The sequence below is a fragment of the Canis lupus genome, chromosome 11 (genome assembly GCF_048164855.1).
Source record: "Canis lupus baileyi chromosome 11, mCanLup2.hap1, whole genome shotgun sequence".
Classification (NCBI taxonomy): domain Eukaryota; kingdom Metazoa; phylum Chordata; class Mammalia; order Carnivora; family Canidae; genus Canis; species Canis lupus.
The window spans coordinates 62379241-62393859 of NC_132848.1; the positions used below are offsets into that span (position 1 = coordinate 62379241).

At 38.7% G+C, this 14619-nt stretch overlaps 1 long non-coding RNA gene across 11 annotated transcripts in view; it reads right to left on the minus strand.

Moving 5' to 3' along the window:
- The window catches only part of LOC140600288 (uncharacterized), a 284954-nt gene that overhangs the window by 21315 nt on the left and 249020 nt on the right, over nucleotides 1-14619 (minus strand). For 7 of the 11 annotated variants that reach the window (XR_012003555.1, XR_012003552.1, XR_012003544.1 and 4 more), the window contains one exon: nucleotides 1992-2081. The exons of 1 other annotated variant lie outside the window; for it this stretch is intronic. This is a non-coding gene — a long non-coding RNA (uncharacterized lncRNA). Of the gene's footprint in view, nucleotide 1; nucleotides 1722-1987; nucleotides 2082-13570; nucleotides 14581-14619 lie in introns of those variants that run through there. 3 more of the 11 variants (XR_012003543.1, XR_012003541.1, XR_012003549.1) reach the window with 3 other exon arrangements.

Here is a 14619-nt window from a genome sequence, read left to right on the forward strand (position 1 = left end):
AAAATAATGAGATTTCAATTACTAACTTTGACCAAAAGGATAGGTAGGAGCCTCTAGAGGTTTTTACCCAAGATATGAACTCACAGGGAAGAAAAGCAGCAGATATCTATTGGGAAGGGAACAGGTCTTCTACACTTCAAATTCCTTGGGAGAGATTGTATTTGGTTTAAAATTGAGGATAATTGGAGCATTTACATTAAACACAGGATGACCTTGGGCAACTACTTAGAGCATTAGTTTCTCCTCATGTAGAATGGGAAAAATAAAATCAATCTGAGAGGTTTGAAAGCTCAGGGCCCAGTCCCTCCCTGGCTGATAGTCACCTCTCAATAAATGTTGGTTTCCTACTGTGAGATTTGGACCAAGTTTACTTTAAAACTCTAAAACTGGGGCACCTGGATGGCTCAGTGGTTGGGGATCTGCCTTTGGCTCAGGTTGTGATCCCAGGGCCCTGGAATCGAATCCCACATTGGTCTCCCTGCTTCGAGCCTGTTTCTCCCTCTGCCTCTCCTGTGTGTTTCTTCATCAGCAATATGGGCATGATAACATGATGCGGTGAGGTGATTATTGGAAAGCATGCAACATAGCTTCAAAACTATAGAGCTCGAAGACTGGTGAGCATGATAATGGAAGATGTTAAGGATAATTATGTCGGCTGGTTAGTCTATTTGGGTGATGTTCTTTGACAGTCAAAAGAAAAATATTTTGGCTGAAAATAGCTCCACAACCTTGAAGCTTTATTCTTAAAGAGAAATTCTTTGGGGGCTTCTAAGGACCCTTGGTCATTGAGAATATTTCTTCATTCGATTCAAAAGTAGCACTGAAGGTTGGTGGTTCTTAATTTTATTAGCTGTTATCAGCTAAGACTTTAAAAGAGATGAGTGAGAGGTATCTGAGCCTTTTCTATAACTGTATTTACTGGTTTGGTAAGGTCAGAGAGAAAATACTATCTCCTCCTCCCACCTTCCTCTGCCTATAGATCTAAGAAAATTCATTTACAGGACTCCGGTTCTTGTCAAACAGACTCTCTCAAATCCAATTTTTCCCTTATGATTTTAAGAATTCGTTTCAGTAGGCCCAGCAGGACTGGCTTCTGCTTCAGGCGAGACAAGCCCACCTAGCCCAAGCTCACAGGTTAAGCTCTGGATGGCAAGCTCTGCCAAGGGTGAATTCAGCAAAGATGGAGAAACCTCTTGACCTCCTACAGGGCAGGGTGCCCTGAGTATTCTCTCCTCACACTCGTTTCCCTCCTTGTCTCCTATTTTCCTTTTCCTCACTGCCTAACAATTTTGACATTAAAAAAAAAAATTCTAAATATAACCCCTTTTCATTCCTCTCTAGGAGACATGGTATCTTGCCTTCATGTGGGGGAGTCTCGGAAGCCTGGGAGTTTGGTAAAGAATTTCTCTAAGTAAAATCCAAGAATCAGGAAGGAACCTTTCAACTCTGAGACTTTTAAAATAGGAGGAAGCACCAAATAGTGTGGGGAAAGGAAAAATCTAGCAAGAAAATTAAAATGGTTGGGTTCTTTCTGTCGTCTTCTTCTTCTTCTCCTTTTTTTCAGCTGATGACTTCCTATTTTTTGATTCAGCCTTTGGATCTTGACATAATAGCTAATCATATACATGTTGTATTCTTCTCCTATTGTTAAAAACATTATCTTCCCAGTTTTGTACACATTGATGGAGTTTTCCTTCTTATGTAGTTCATTAATGATGCAACTGGATAAGAAAGAAATTACATATATTTGAGATGTGGGTTTGTTTCATATGTACAAGAGAGAAGGTACCTATTTGAGAAATAGAGCAATTAAATTGCTAGGTAAATATTAAAATTGGAACAAATCAACAAAAATGATTTTCTAAAAATGCTCAATAAATGAATGGATGGATGCTTTCAAATTCAGCTCCAATTTTAAACATTTGAAACACTATTCATTACCCTTTTTCTCCTTGGGAAGAATTAGCTGCTGTAGCTTAGTACTTACTTACTATATACTGTATTATAATGCCTCTCTGCTTATGGGCTGTAATCCTCTTGAGAATGAAGATCTCACTCAGGAACTGGCCCATCAACATTTGCTGGTCCAAGAAGAGGTAAAAGAGAAAAGAGTCATCAATTATTTCTAGGATGGACGTTAAAGACTACGGAATCCGAAATACTCCAAAGATTGAGGTCAGCCATTTGGAAAGGCAAATTTTTGCTGGTACTAAAGGGATGGTCTTTTTTTATGGTTTGATCAATTTTTAAATGGACATCATAGGGTGTCTGGGTGGCTCAGTCAGTTAAGTGTCCAACTCTTGGTTTCAGCTCAGGTCATGATCTCATGGCTGTGGGATGGAGCCCCATGTCAGGCTCTGTGCTCAGTGTAGTCTACTTCAGATTCTTTCTCTGTACCTCTCACTCACTCTCTGTCAAATAAAATCTTTAAAAAAATGGACATCATAATTACATTTTTATCATGTTTATCATACTAAACACAAGTTTGTTGAAACTTGGGTACATCTAAATAATGGCATTATCACTGATTAAAGAGGTTAAGTGGGAAAAAAAAAGAGTAAATCTCTCTAATAGTACCCTTCTTTACTCTTCTTTTTCTTTTTGTATATCTTTAACCTAATTAGGCACATATTTAATCTTATGAAGAAACAATCACCAGCATCTAAACATGAGATGCACCATGTTTGTGCATTATTTACCTTCTCAGCCACCTAGTAGGAGGCTCTGTGCTGTGCCCTGTGAAGGGTACAAAGAGGGTCGAGACTATATTTAAACTGTTGGCTTTCTAATGGGCAAGGCGGAAATAATAGGCATTAAAATAGAGAAATTCAAGCAATAATATCAACAACAACACTAATATTAGCAGTCATTATAATAATAGCTAACAGTTTAAAATTCTTCTGATTTATCAGACATTGTACCAAAAGCTTTATACACATTTTTCCATTTAATTTTCATAGTGATCCAATAAAGATCTTATTAATGGCCCCATTTTATGGAGACTGAGATTCGATAGAAGTTAAGAAATATACCTAGTCACACAGTTAGTGCCAGAGCTGGGAATTGACCCCAGAATCTATTGGACACCAGAGTCTATGTTCTAAGATTAAATCTAATAATGAAAAATTCGGAGCTGGAAGCAGGAGGGGGATAGTTGCTAGGTCATCCAATATATCTCAAACCTAGGCAAGGACAACAGTTATTAAGGGGATTAGTAGTAATAGTCTGCAACTATTATTATTATTATTATTAATTTTTTTCGTGGTGATGATAATGTTGAAATAGTAAATCAGGATTTCTTATGTTCTTACCTATGTGAAGGAAAGATATTGAAGACATTTCAGATTATTCTTTTAGATCCTTTTTTATCCTCTTTCTCTAGCTTTTTTCTTCCCTTCCCTTTTGCTGTCTGATATTGATGCATCGTACTTCCATATCAGATCAAAAGCATATGGGATTTTGAACTTATTGACACTGTTCTGTTAAAAATTACATTTAGAAGCATGTTAAAAGGTCACCTCTCTGGTTACTTATTTCTTGACACTTTGCTAGCACGGACTGTAGCCTTGGTTCATTAGTCAAGGATATTAACAGCCAGGGTTCGGCTTTTCTGAGGTCACATGGTACAGTCTGGGCCCACACATATTTCTAAGGCTTGTTAGAGTCTTTATACTTTAAGAATTTCCCATTAATCTCTGCCCAAGAAGTGCAATAATAGGTTAGTTAGTCATCAGATACAAATCAGAATCATTTCTACAAGTATCTTTAATAGCGTTCATTAGTTCTGTGCTTGTGTTTTAAGGAAAATGAAGGTGGGGGGGACAATGCCCCCTCTCCAACACAGGAACCTTTCCCTTCTTCAAGAGCATCTCATTTTGGAATCACTGAAATTAAGATACTGAGAATGTGCCAAATCAAATGCAGAAAATGTGCTTTTCCTGTAGAAATGAGGGCTCCTACAATCCTGACTTTTTTTTTTCCACATAGAGGCATCATCTTTGATCATTATCAGATTTTACAACTCATTGTTCCCTTGCAGTCCTCAGGGTGAGAGGATCATGTAAATGGACAGGCAAACACTTGGATTATAGAAGGCATCCGATATTAATAACAGCAATAAAAAATGTTTACCTAACTTGAGTAGATTGTGTGTGTAGATAGGATTTGGTGTGTGTGTGTGTGTGTGCTCCCCCCTCTCACTTGGAAAGGAAATATCAGAAGATCAGGAAATGCATTATAGGGTTTTTGTATGCAATATTAGTCCATTTCTTGGCGGAGACCCAAATCTATTGTGGCGAGAAAGTAATAGATGAACTAACTAGGGACTCAGACTTACTGGCTAGTGTCCAAGAAACATTAAAAAATTGAGTACTGAACATAACAAGTAGGATGGTGCATGCAAATTTAGATGTCTTATTGAAAACAGCACATTTATTAATATATTAGACTTGTAGACGTGAGGGTGTTTTAATACCTACTCAGAAATTACTCATGGGTCGGCTTCACAGAAATATCACTTGCATAAGCGTGAGCTTACAGAAATGATGCCTGGCATGAGTGATTGTGGCTGGACTATTCTAAAGAAAACTAGGAAATAAGCAACATGTATTGTCACGGGTAAGGCATCATCTTTCTTCTTAATTAACTCAACATTAATTTACTGAATGCCTACTATGTGTCAGGCCCTATTCTAATATGCTGGGAATACCCAGATAAAAAATTTACAATATTATCACACTGGAACTGGTTAATTTTTTAAGTCAGCTTTATTAAAATAGGATTTATATACAGTAAAATTTATCCTTTTGAGATGTATAGTTTGTTGAGTTTTGGCAAATGCGTAAGGCCTATAACCATCACTATAATTAATAGACAGAACATTTCCATCTTTCCAAAGGTCTCCACCAGTTGATTCTCTGTAGTTAATAGTCTCCACTGATCCTCAGCCACTGGCCACCACTAATCGAATATCTCCCTGTATCTTTGCCTTTTCCAAATGCCATATAAGTGGAATTATACAAATCATAGCCCTTTGTGTTCAGCTCCTTTCACTTAGCATAATGCTTTTCAGATTCATCCCTGTTTCATGCATCAGTAGTTCATACTTGTATATTGCTGAGTAGTATTCCATTTGATACATTAACCAGTTGATGGGCTTTTGAATTATTTCCAGTTTTGGTGATTATGGATAAAGCTACCACAAATAGTTGTGGATGGGTCTGGTCCTTTGTGTGGTTACGTTTTCACTTTTCTTGGGTAAATACCTAGGAGCAGGGTTGCTGGGTCATATGGTAATTGTATTTTAAACTGCAAAAGAGACTTTTTTTTTCCATTTTTTAAAATAAATTTATTTTGTATTGGTGTTCAATTTGTCAACATACAGAATAACACCCAGTGCTCATCCTGTCAAGTGCCCACCTCAGTGCCCGCCACCCAGTCACCCCCACCCCCTGCCCTCCTCCCCTTCCACCAACCCTAGTTCGTTTCCCAGAGTTAGGAGTCTTTCATGTTCTGTCTCCCTTTCTGATATTTTCCACTTATTTTTTCTCCTTTCCCTTTTATTCCCTTTCACTATTTTTTATATTCCCCAAATGAATAAGACCATATAATGTTTGTCCTTCTCCGATTGACTTACTTCACTCAGCATAATACCCTCCAGTTCCATCCACGTTGAAGCAAATGGTGGGTATTTGTCGTTTCTAATGGCTGAGTAATATTCCATTGTATACATAGACCACATCTTCTTTATCCATCATCTTTCGATGGACACCGAGGCTCCTTCCACAGTTTGGCTATTGCGGACATTGCTGCTATAAACATCGGGGTGCAGGTGTCCCGGTGTTTCACTGCATGTGTATCTTTGGGGTCAATCCCCAGCAGGGCAATTGCTGGGTCGTAGGGCAGATCTATTTTTAACTCCTTGAGGAACCTCCACACAGTTTTCCAGAGTGGCTGCACCAGTTCACATTCCCACCAACAGTGCAAGAGGGTTCCCCTTTCTCCACATCCTCTCCAAAATTTGTGGTTTCCTGCCTTGTTAATTTTCCCCATTCTCACTGGTGTGAGGTGGTCTGTAAAGGGGTCCCTGGGTGGCTCAGTTGGGTTAAGCATCTGCCTTCGGCTCAGGTCATGATCTTAGGGTGCTGGGATCGAGCCCCATGTTGGGCTCCCTACTCAGTGGGGAGCCTGCTTCTCCCTCTCCCCACCCCCCCCATTCGTGCTCTCTCTCATCTCTCTCTCTCAAATAAATAAATAAAAATTTAAAAAAAAAAACCTCTGAAGAATTTTCAAAAGAATTATGCCATTTTGTTTTCCCTCCACAACATGTGAGATTTTTAGATAATCCATATTCTCATTAGCACTGGATATCATCAGTTATTTTAATTTAAGTCATTCTATTAGATATGTGATGGTATTTCATGATTGTATATGCTTGCATTTCACTAATGACTAACAATGCTGAGGATCTTTTCATTGCTTATTTGCCACCCATCTCTCTTCCATAAAGTCTTCAAATTCTTTGTCAATTTTTAAATATTGGGTTTTGCCTTCTTCTTATGGATTTGTTCTGGGAATTTAAACATTAAGTGGAGATAACTACATTGCTGTATTTTTGTGGAAGTGAATAAAACAAAAAAAATCAAAGTGTTCGGCATACTCTCTAATATATTATGTTACACAAATACTATTTATTGATGTTATTGTGAGACACAATCCCTGTCCTAAGGTGCTCACCATCTAGTTATCAATGGCTTTCACTTTTTTCTAGGTAACATGCCACCCCATCCTGGTCCTAATCCTACCTGAGCTTTGACTAAGCTTTGATAAAGCCCTAACTGATAATTAGGACATTACATGGTAATAGGTAATTGTGTAATACCACAGGTCTGTCTTCATTGCTTAAACTTAGAGATGTCATCTAAAACCCAGGGGCTATGTTGGTGAATTGACAGGTTAGTGGACTTGGTTTGTTGTGCAATGACTCTGACAGTTGACTCTAAATTGCTTGGCTTGCAACTCTAGAGAAGTGATGCCTTTGGGGACCGCATTCTGAGAAGGCAGGGCTCAGTGCTTCTGGGATATTTGAAGAGGCCATGGGGGACAGAAGTGAGGGAATGTCACTTCTCTAAAAGCTATAAAGATAGGAGTGGAAAGGGAAGCCCGACTGGCTAATAAACATATGGGGGGAAATGCTCCATTCCACTGGTGACTAGAGAACAAAAATCAAAACAATATCACATAGTATTTTACAACTCTTAGGTAAAAATTAAAGACTGATAACACTAAGGATCTTGACAATGTAAGAAAATGGTTAAAACCGCTTTAGAGAGAAATTTGGTAATGATGAGAAACATCATTTCCTATGCCCAGCAATGTGACTTCTAGGTATCTACCTTAGAGAAATGTTCTTGTACTGTAAGGAGATATGTTCAAGGGTGTTCACTGCAGCATTATTAACATGCAATAGCATTCACCTGTTACTCCTAATCAATATTTATAGAAACAATTTCTAATCTTTAATTAGACCCATTTCCTTTCTTTTTTCTAGAAGCTACTTCCTCCAGAAAATCTACCACGACTCTGATAAACTGGCATCCTTGTCTATCGCATCTCAGGAGCACTGGTATCACACAGAGATGTTTCTACTACCTGAGTAAATTCAGTGTTGTATATAAGACAGTCTGCACTCTTCAGGCAAATGTGAAAAGAATATGCAAGAAGTCTTTAAGGAGCAAATTGGGAAATTTAGATAATTTCTTGCTGAAGTGCTTAATATCTGGTAATATGAGTACTTGAAATGTCTTTGAAATGCCAGTTGGGAAATGAAAGAATTACATTTTTTAGAGAAAAACCTTGATTCACTAGAGCCCTCAAATAAGGAGTCTGCACCCTCTGGTTTCCTCTCAGAAAGGGGGAAATAATCACACTATAAGTTCATATTAAGTACTAGTCAGAAAAAAATAGATCAATATACCGTCAGAAACATTTCCTATACTTCCTACATTTTCATCTGGAGTCTTGGATGATTATTGGCATTTAGTGATTTAATAGTAATCTTGAAAGCACCTCAATGATTAAAAAAATTGGTGTTGCTCAATGTGCTATCTAATAATAAGAATAAAACTTTTGAAAAACATGATTTGAAACAATAAAGTCTGGATTTGGGGGTGTTGGTTCTAATTTATCAAGAAAATTTGTGTTTCACACATATCCATTCAGTGCACCAAAAATTTAGGTAATATGTATCAAAGGCATGGTTGTCAAGCCAATCTACTACTATACGTCCTAGAACCAAAATACCTACTGTGAAATATTTTTTGCCATAAGGGGGAAAGTACATATGTTGTTTCACATAATAATCAATTCTATGGCAAGAAGGAAAAAAGCTATATTCTTCAAAGACGTTTATTGCAATGTTATATTAAGTAACAAAACATCGTAAAGACTAGAATACCCCAAAATGGGATTGATGGAATGACTGAGCGCATCTAATTCTTTGAACATTATTCAGCTACTTAACATACTAGCTTCAACACACTGTATCAACAAAAATGGAGGGCATGATATATATAAAAATTCTGTGTCTATACTAGGATTATAATTATGCCAAATTTATGAGTTCATGTGAACAGGAATTTGAGAGAAGATAGCAAGTAGTCATCCACTTTGTGGGTGTTTTGGGGTCATGGAAGAAATTATTATTTTTGAAAACATTTTACTACTTTTACTTTTCTCTGTTATTTTAAAAGAATGGTAAATACAAGACCTTATATCTTGAGTATATTGACTTAGTTAGAGGTATGTCTCCTCTCTACACACAATGGCCAACATTAATGTGAGTCTTCTGAGTATATTTAGAATAAAATGAATCCACACAGAGGCTATGTTTTTCTCACACTAATCACATCTTCTTTTAAAAAGAAGGAGTCTTTTCCTTCTTTTCCTTTGGGCTCAGCAGGTGGGATCACCTACATAAGATATATGTGCAGTACCTTGGTTCCCTACTACATCAGCTAAGCTTTCCCTGGATTTGTATAATCAAAACAACTTTTAAAAAAAGAAATAAAGATCAGGAAAGGTGGACTTCTGAGATGAAAGAGTTTTCTTAAGCTCTCGCGGCTCTAATTGTTACATGCAAATTGTTCAATAAATAACGCTGACCATAAAAAGAAAAGATATTAATTAAGAAAAGGATTTAGGCTGACTCAGTCTCATACATAGACAAAAGGTTAAGTAAATGCCAAGGCCGCTGTGCCTCTTCAAACAATGAATATTAGTTTTAGAATCATTAATGTCTGCTTAGAAAACAGAGTCATATTGGAGACTTGTATGCCAAAATAACCAAGGCCAGAGCTGCTTCTTTTCAATCTGGAGCAAAATAATTCTCCACCTGAGGGCTAAATGTATACAGTTGAGAGTGCAAGGTACCACAGCAGGGACCAGCACTTTCAATGTAGCTGAACTGAGATCCCTGCTTTTCTTGACTATGGTAACTTCCACAGTTAATATAGATCAGCAAGGTCTGGGTCAACTTTGCTGAGGAAAAGCAGGGTTGACTGGTGTTGGGAAGCCATTCCAGTCTCTGATGTGGATACAGCAAAATGCCTAAGAGCAGGCCAGCAAGGGACAGGAGTGAAGGCGAGGCTGGGACAGCTGTTTACCCCTGACCAGGTAGGCTAAAAAAAAAAAAAAAAAAAAAAAAAAAAAAAAAGTCTTTAAAGCAAGATACTTTACAGACTTACCTTAATATCACCAACTGGTTGAGCCTTTGATACTTCCTATAATCAATCTGGAAATTCTACAAGCTGACCTTTATTTTCTAGTGAATTTTCTTTCAATTATGGTTCCTCTTCAATCGTTTTCTCACCTTCTACCAGAGGTAGGTACTCTGCTGCAATTGAGGTGAGCGGGAAGGGGAGATTGTGGTGCCCCTTGCATTTTGGTAGAGTTTACAAATATAATTTACATTTCTTCTATTTTTCTTGAATTTTCCAAATACCTTGTGAGATTCCAATGTCTCAGGCCAGAATAAGTCTTTTAACATTAATACTTCACAACATGGGCATAAATAATTCACATTTACATATCTGGGGAAGCAAAGTACGATACTCAAATTCTAACATTCAGAGGGTTTTTTGGTAGTAAATTAGTTTGTAATTATTGCTAATGTTAATTTGTATAGAAAATATATTTAATATGTAATTTAAAAAATCCTCTTAAGTCCCTTCTGCATATAATATCTGTGGTATTGAAAATAATTGGGGTTCAACAAACTCCTATTTTGCTGTCTAAACATGAATTCATTTAAAAGACAATTCAATCCTCTGCACCTAATGCATTTATTTTTATAATGTTGGCTTCAGAAATCAGATTTCTGTTTAGCCAAATATGAAAAATAAAGGCCTGTGATTCCAGATTGATCCCATTAATGATTAAAGTAGATCCCGGGATGTACAATGTTGAGGATTCCTAAGCTGGAGCAAAAAATACGTATGAGAAGTGACATGAGAGGAGGTGGAGGTGGGGGGAGTGGTCAGGTGCCAGCTCCTGAGCTACTTGACAGAGCAGGTTCAGCAAGGCATTTCACCAAGTCCTGCCCTAGTTTCTCCACTTTGAAACTTAGATAATACAACCTGCCTCCATTCTGCCCTTCTAGCCCTCTTCTCACTTCATAGAAATATTCTGAGATTAAAGAAAATGTATAAAGAAGCAAAGCAACAACAAAACAGTCGGTTGGTAGAAAGAAAAAAATAATGTGAAATAGGCTTCTTAAATATCTTTTAAAAAGCATGATAAAAATTTCAGAGCATTTTTAATCTTTATGCTCTAAATAGCAAATCATGAATTCGACAGATACTATTTCTTTTTCTCATTATAAAGTTCTTACTAAATGATTAACTCGATTATAATTTCAACTATAAGAAATATAGATATATAAACATCATGAAATATAGATATACAAACTATGTCTATAATGCACACACGTATTACATATACATATGTACACAAATATACATGCATTATGTGCAATGCATATAGATACTTTAGATACATGTTTATATGTGTATTTGGGTGCTTACATACATTCACATATGTGTGGGGGTGGAGTGAAGTCTCATTCTGTATGTGTGCATGTGTGTGTCTGTTTATAAGTCCGTGACACAGACATGGGCCTAAGGGGAAGAGCTGTTCCTTTGAAGGCTTCTCTAGAAGCAGCTGGCAAGCCATAGAACTATATCATAGGCAGGACAGTTCTGTATTAAAGCCCTTTTGTTAAACTCTCTTGGGTTAAAATTCAAAACAAATGGTTCCTATTCTGAATTACCTTCATAGAAGAGTGCAGCAGGAAAGTTGACCCGGACATAAAGCTGGTAGACATTGGGAACTTTGCATCTGACATCAGGCCCTGAGTCCCTGATAAAGACAAGTGGGTAAAGGGTGAGGTCTCCTGTTGGTCTCCCTCGAGACTGGAAGGGAGTGAGAAGCTTTTCTGGATGTGGCTGGATAAGTAGAAAGGTAATTCATCAGGGATGAATGAAAGGAGTGGTACATAATGGGAGATGGGGAGTGAAGCGCACAGAGGAAACAGTAAAATGGAGCCGGTATACATATATAGAGTGAAATAAACAACGGGAAGCACAGAAGGTGCCAGATGCAGAGGCAGAAACAACAAACAAAACTAGGGACCCCAATTAAGGAGACAAATGGGATGAAGGATAAAAATATAGTAGAAGTGGGAGCTGAGCCAAAGGAAGAGATTGTGAACCTGGGGGGAGAAGGGAACTGCAGAGAGCCAGGAGTTGATGGGCCAACATAAGGATGGACACGAAGAACAATGGCTAGCAAGTGAGAAAGTAGTGCGGACAAAGGGAACTCAGAGGGGTCAGAGAGACTGGAGCGCCCTGCCACGTCAGAAACAGAGGCACACAGACACTGGGGGGAAGGGAAAAAGAAACTAGAAGAATACAAAATTCTATTTTTAAGGCACAGGCATGATGGTTGTGTTGGAAACCCCATTGGCTGAGGAAGCTCAAGCCCGTTGAACGGAGACAGAAGAATGGAAAGCACATTGCCTTCCTTTTAGGGGAAGTGAGGGACACTAAACATTGTGGGAAGCATCTGTTTGCTATGCAACCACCAACCACGGAGCAAAGTGAGGAAGGTGTGCTTTGGCACCGAGCCAATGCCATGAGTCTGGAGGCCAGAGAAGACCAACTTGGCAAGAGACATTGGGAAAATTTGGATTAGCAAAGCCTTGAGCTGGGGCTCAAAGGAGAAGCAGTTCTCCACAGTAGTAGAGAGATGGCCATTCTATTCTTTGTCCCCCTAACTCTCTTGGGGATGTGACATTTGCGAGGGAGGTCCTGAGCCCCTGAACGCTATCACCTCTAATGCCTTATACCGCCCTTCTCAGGCCTGAACCTGGCACCAGAAGTGGCCACCCCAATCCCAAATGTGTTCTTTTCTTTCACAACCCCGTGCTTGGGGTGATAATTCTCCCTCCTGATTTATCCACCCTGTTCTACCCCAGGACATCTTCATCCATAAATCCTCCACCCACCCTTCTAGGCCTAAATCAGACGTTGCCTGCTGCTCCTGTCACTATGAAGTTAGTTCAAGTGTTACAGTTAAAGTTTCTATGACTTTTCTGAGCACAGAAGCACACATAGTGGCTGGTTTCCAGTTCTCTGGAGGATTCAGAGGATTGGCCCATTCAGACTTCATTTTCCCTTTCTTCTATTTGAAGAAACGATATTCTCAGTTTCCCCTGTGGCTACAACAGTTCACTATGAATTAAGTCCAGTTATGTTTGTACTGGTAAGACTTGGAAGGAGACAATGAGGTGGAGACCATCTTCTGGCCCCTAAAGCTGTTTTTGTAGGGACATAAGGCCCTGAAAACACGAGACTCATCAATGGTGGCATTGCTTGTCAATTTTCCAGTTTCCTGAATATTGGCGGGCACGTGGGGCGGTGACAGTGGCAAGAGCAGCTCCTTAATTCCAGTCCCGTTTCTAGCTTAGTGGCAGCCTGATAGGACATAGCTCCTCTGCAGGACACACATCATTCGGGGGCAGGGGGACACTCCTGAATGCTCAGCCTAGACACCGAACTGTAATTGCTTTGCCATTTTTTAAGCACCCAATTTCCTGCATTAAATTCTTTCCACCTAAAAACATTCTGCCGATTTTCTGTGTCCCCTGCTGAAACTTTACTAATGTAACTATGGATCCAAACAGCAATTCGGACACTCAGTCGTAAGGCAATAACACTATACCGTGTGCGCCACCGTTAATTACATATGAGCTACACGCATGTTTTCCTGCCTTTTATGCTGTGAGTCCATCACTACGCCATAACATACAACACAGGGCCAGATCCAGAGCAGGATATCCACAAAAATGGATTAAATAAATGACTGCACTCAGTTCTCAGTATAAGATCCTAGGCCACGTGGAAATTACCTAAACTGTTTATTGCTTATTCTTCCCCTGACACATCATACAATCTCCAACTTGCCAATGGGTTAACATACTTTATTATCAAGGTGGGGGTAGGTTTCAATGGTCTTGCAGCCCCTCTCCCAGTGAACACCCCAGTTACCAGAGGATTTCCCAGCTACCGTGGGATTTCATATACAAGTTTGCTTGTGGAGAAACTCTCTATGCTGATATGGAGTAGGTACACAAGAACCAGCTTGAATTTTGAAAATAGCGCCAATATAATGAAGTCATAAAATGATGCCAAAGGATTTTATTGTTGCTGGGTATTTCTGCAAGTCTCATCATAATTTCTCTAATTAACATATTTGTATTTGTAGTTAAAACATAAACCAGAACTAATAAGAGATCATAAGCTTGAGTTTTATAAGCTGCTTCTACCCACAAGCCTTGGGAATTTTGAGATGTTTTAGCCAGTTTATGATGCGGTTCTTATCCTTATTGGTGTTTTTTTTATCTTATTGGTGTTTTTTTTTTTTGCCAATTTGCAAATTGTCTTGCTCTCAATCATTATCCATTAGCAAAGAAAGCAGCAAAATAGTTTCGTTATTATTAATTTCCTTTACCCTATATTCAAAATTCCCAGACCATCCTAAGCACTTGCCTTACAAATAGAAAAACGAAGTAATGAAAGTTGAGGAAGCTAAGAGCTAACTGTGTACCGATTCATTGTCGAAGACCAGTCTGGAACAAAAACAAGAAACGTGGTGGCGTATAAAAATGCCACTCCTCAGTCTTGTAAGTGGCTTTCAAAATGTATGACCAAGAAATGTTTTTTCGACTCGTCCATTCCTCTTCTTCCCACTCATTCCCACTCTGCACAAGTGCACATGTCATTATATTCCAACAAACTTAAACAGCCACTTGGCAAAGATATATTTGGTTTTTCCCCAAATGCCCATATGTCCATGTCATGCAGATGCAAATGCTACTGGGAGAAGATATGTGATGCATTAAATGCCAGGACGTTCTAAGCATGTTGACTTGTGCTTCTGACGGCATCATCACTTAACTGAGTACTTCTTTAGCTCAAGCCTAATTCTTGACCTGACCGGCAGTGGAAGTCCTAAGTGCTGTAACTGAAATTCGTAAGTGTTACATCCTTTCATTCACCAAGA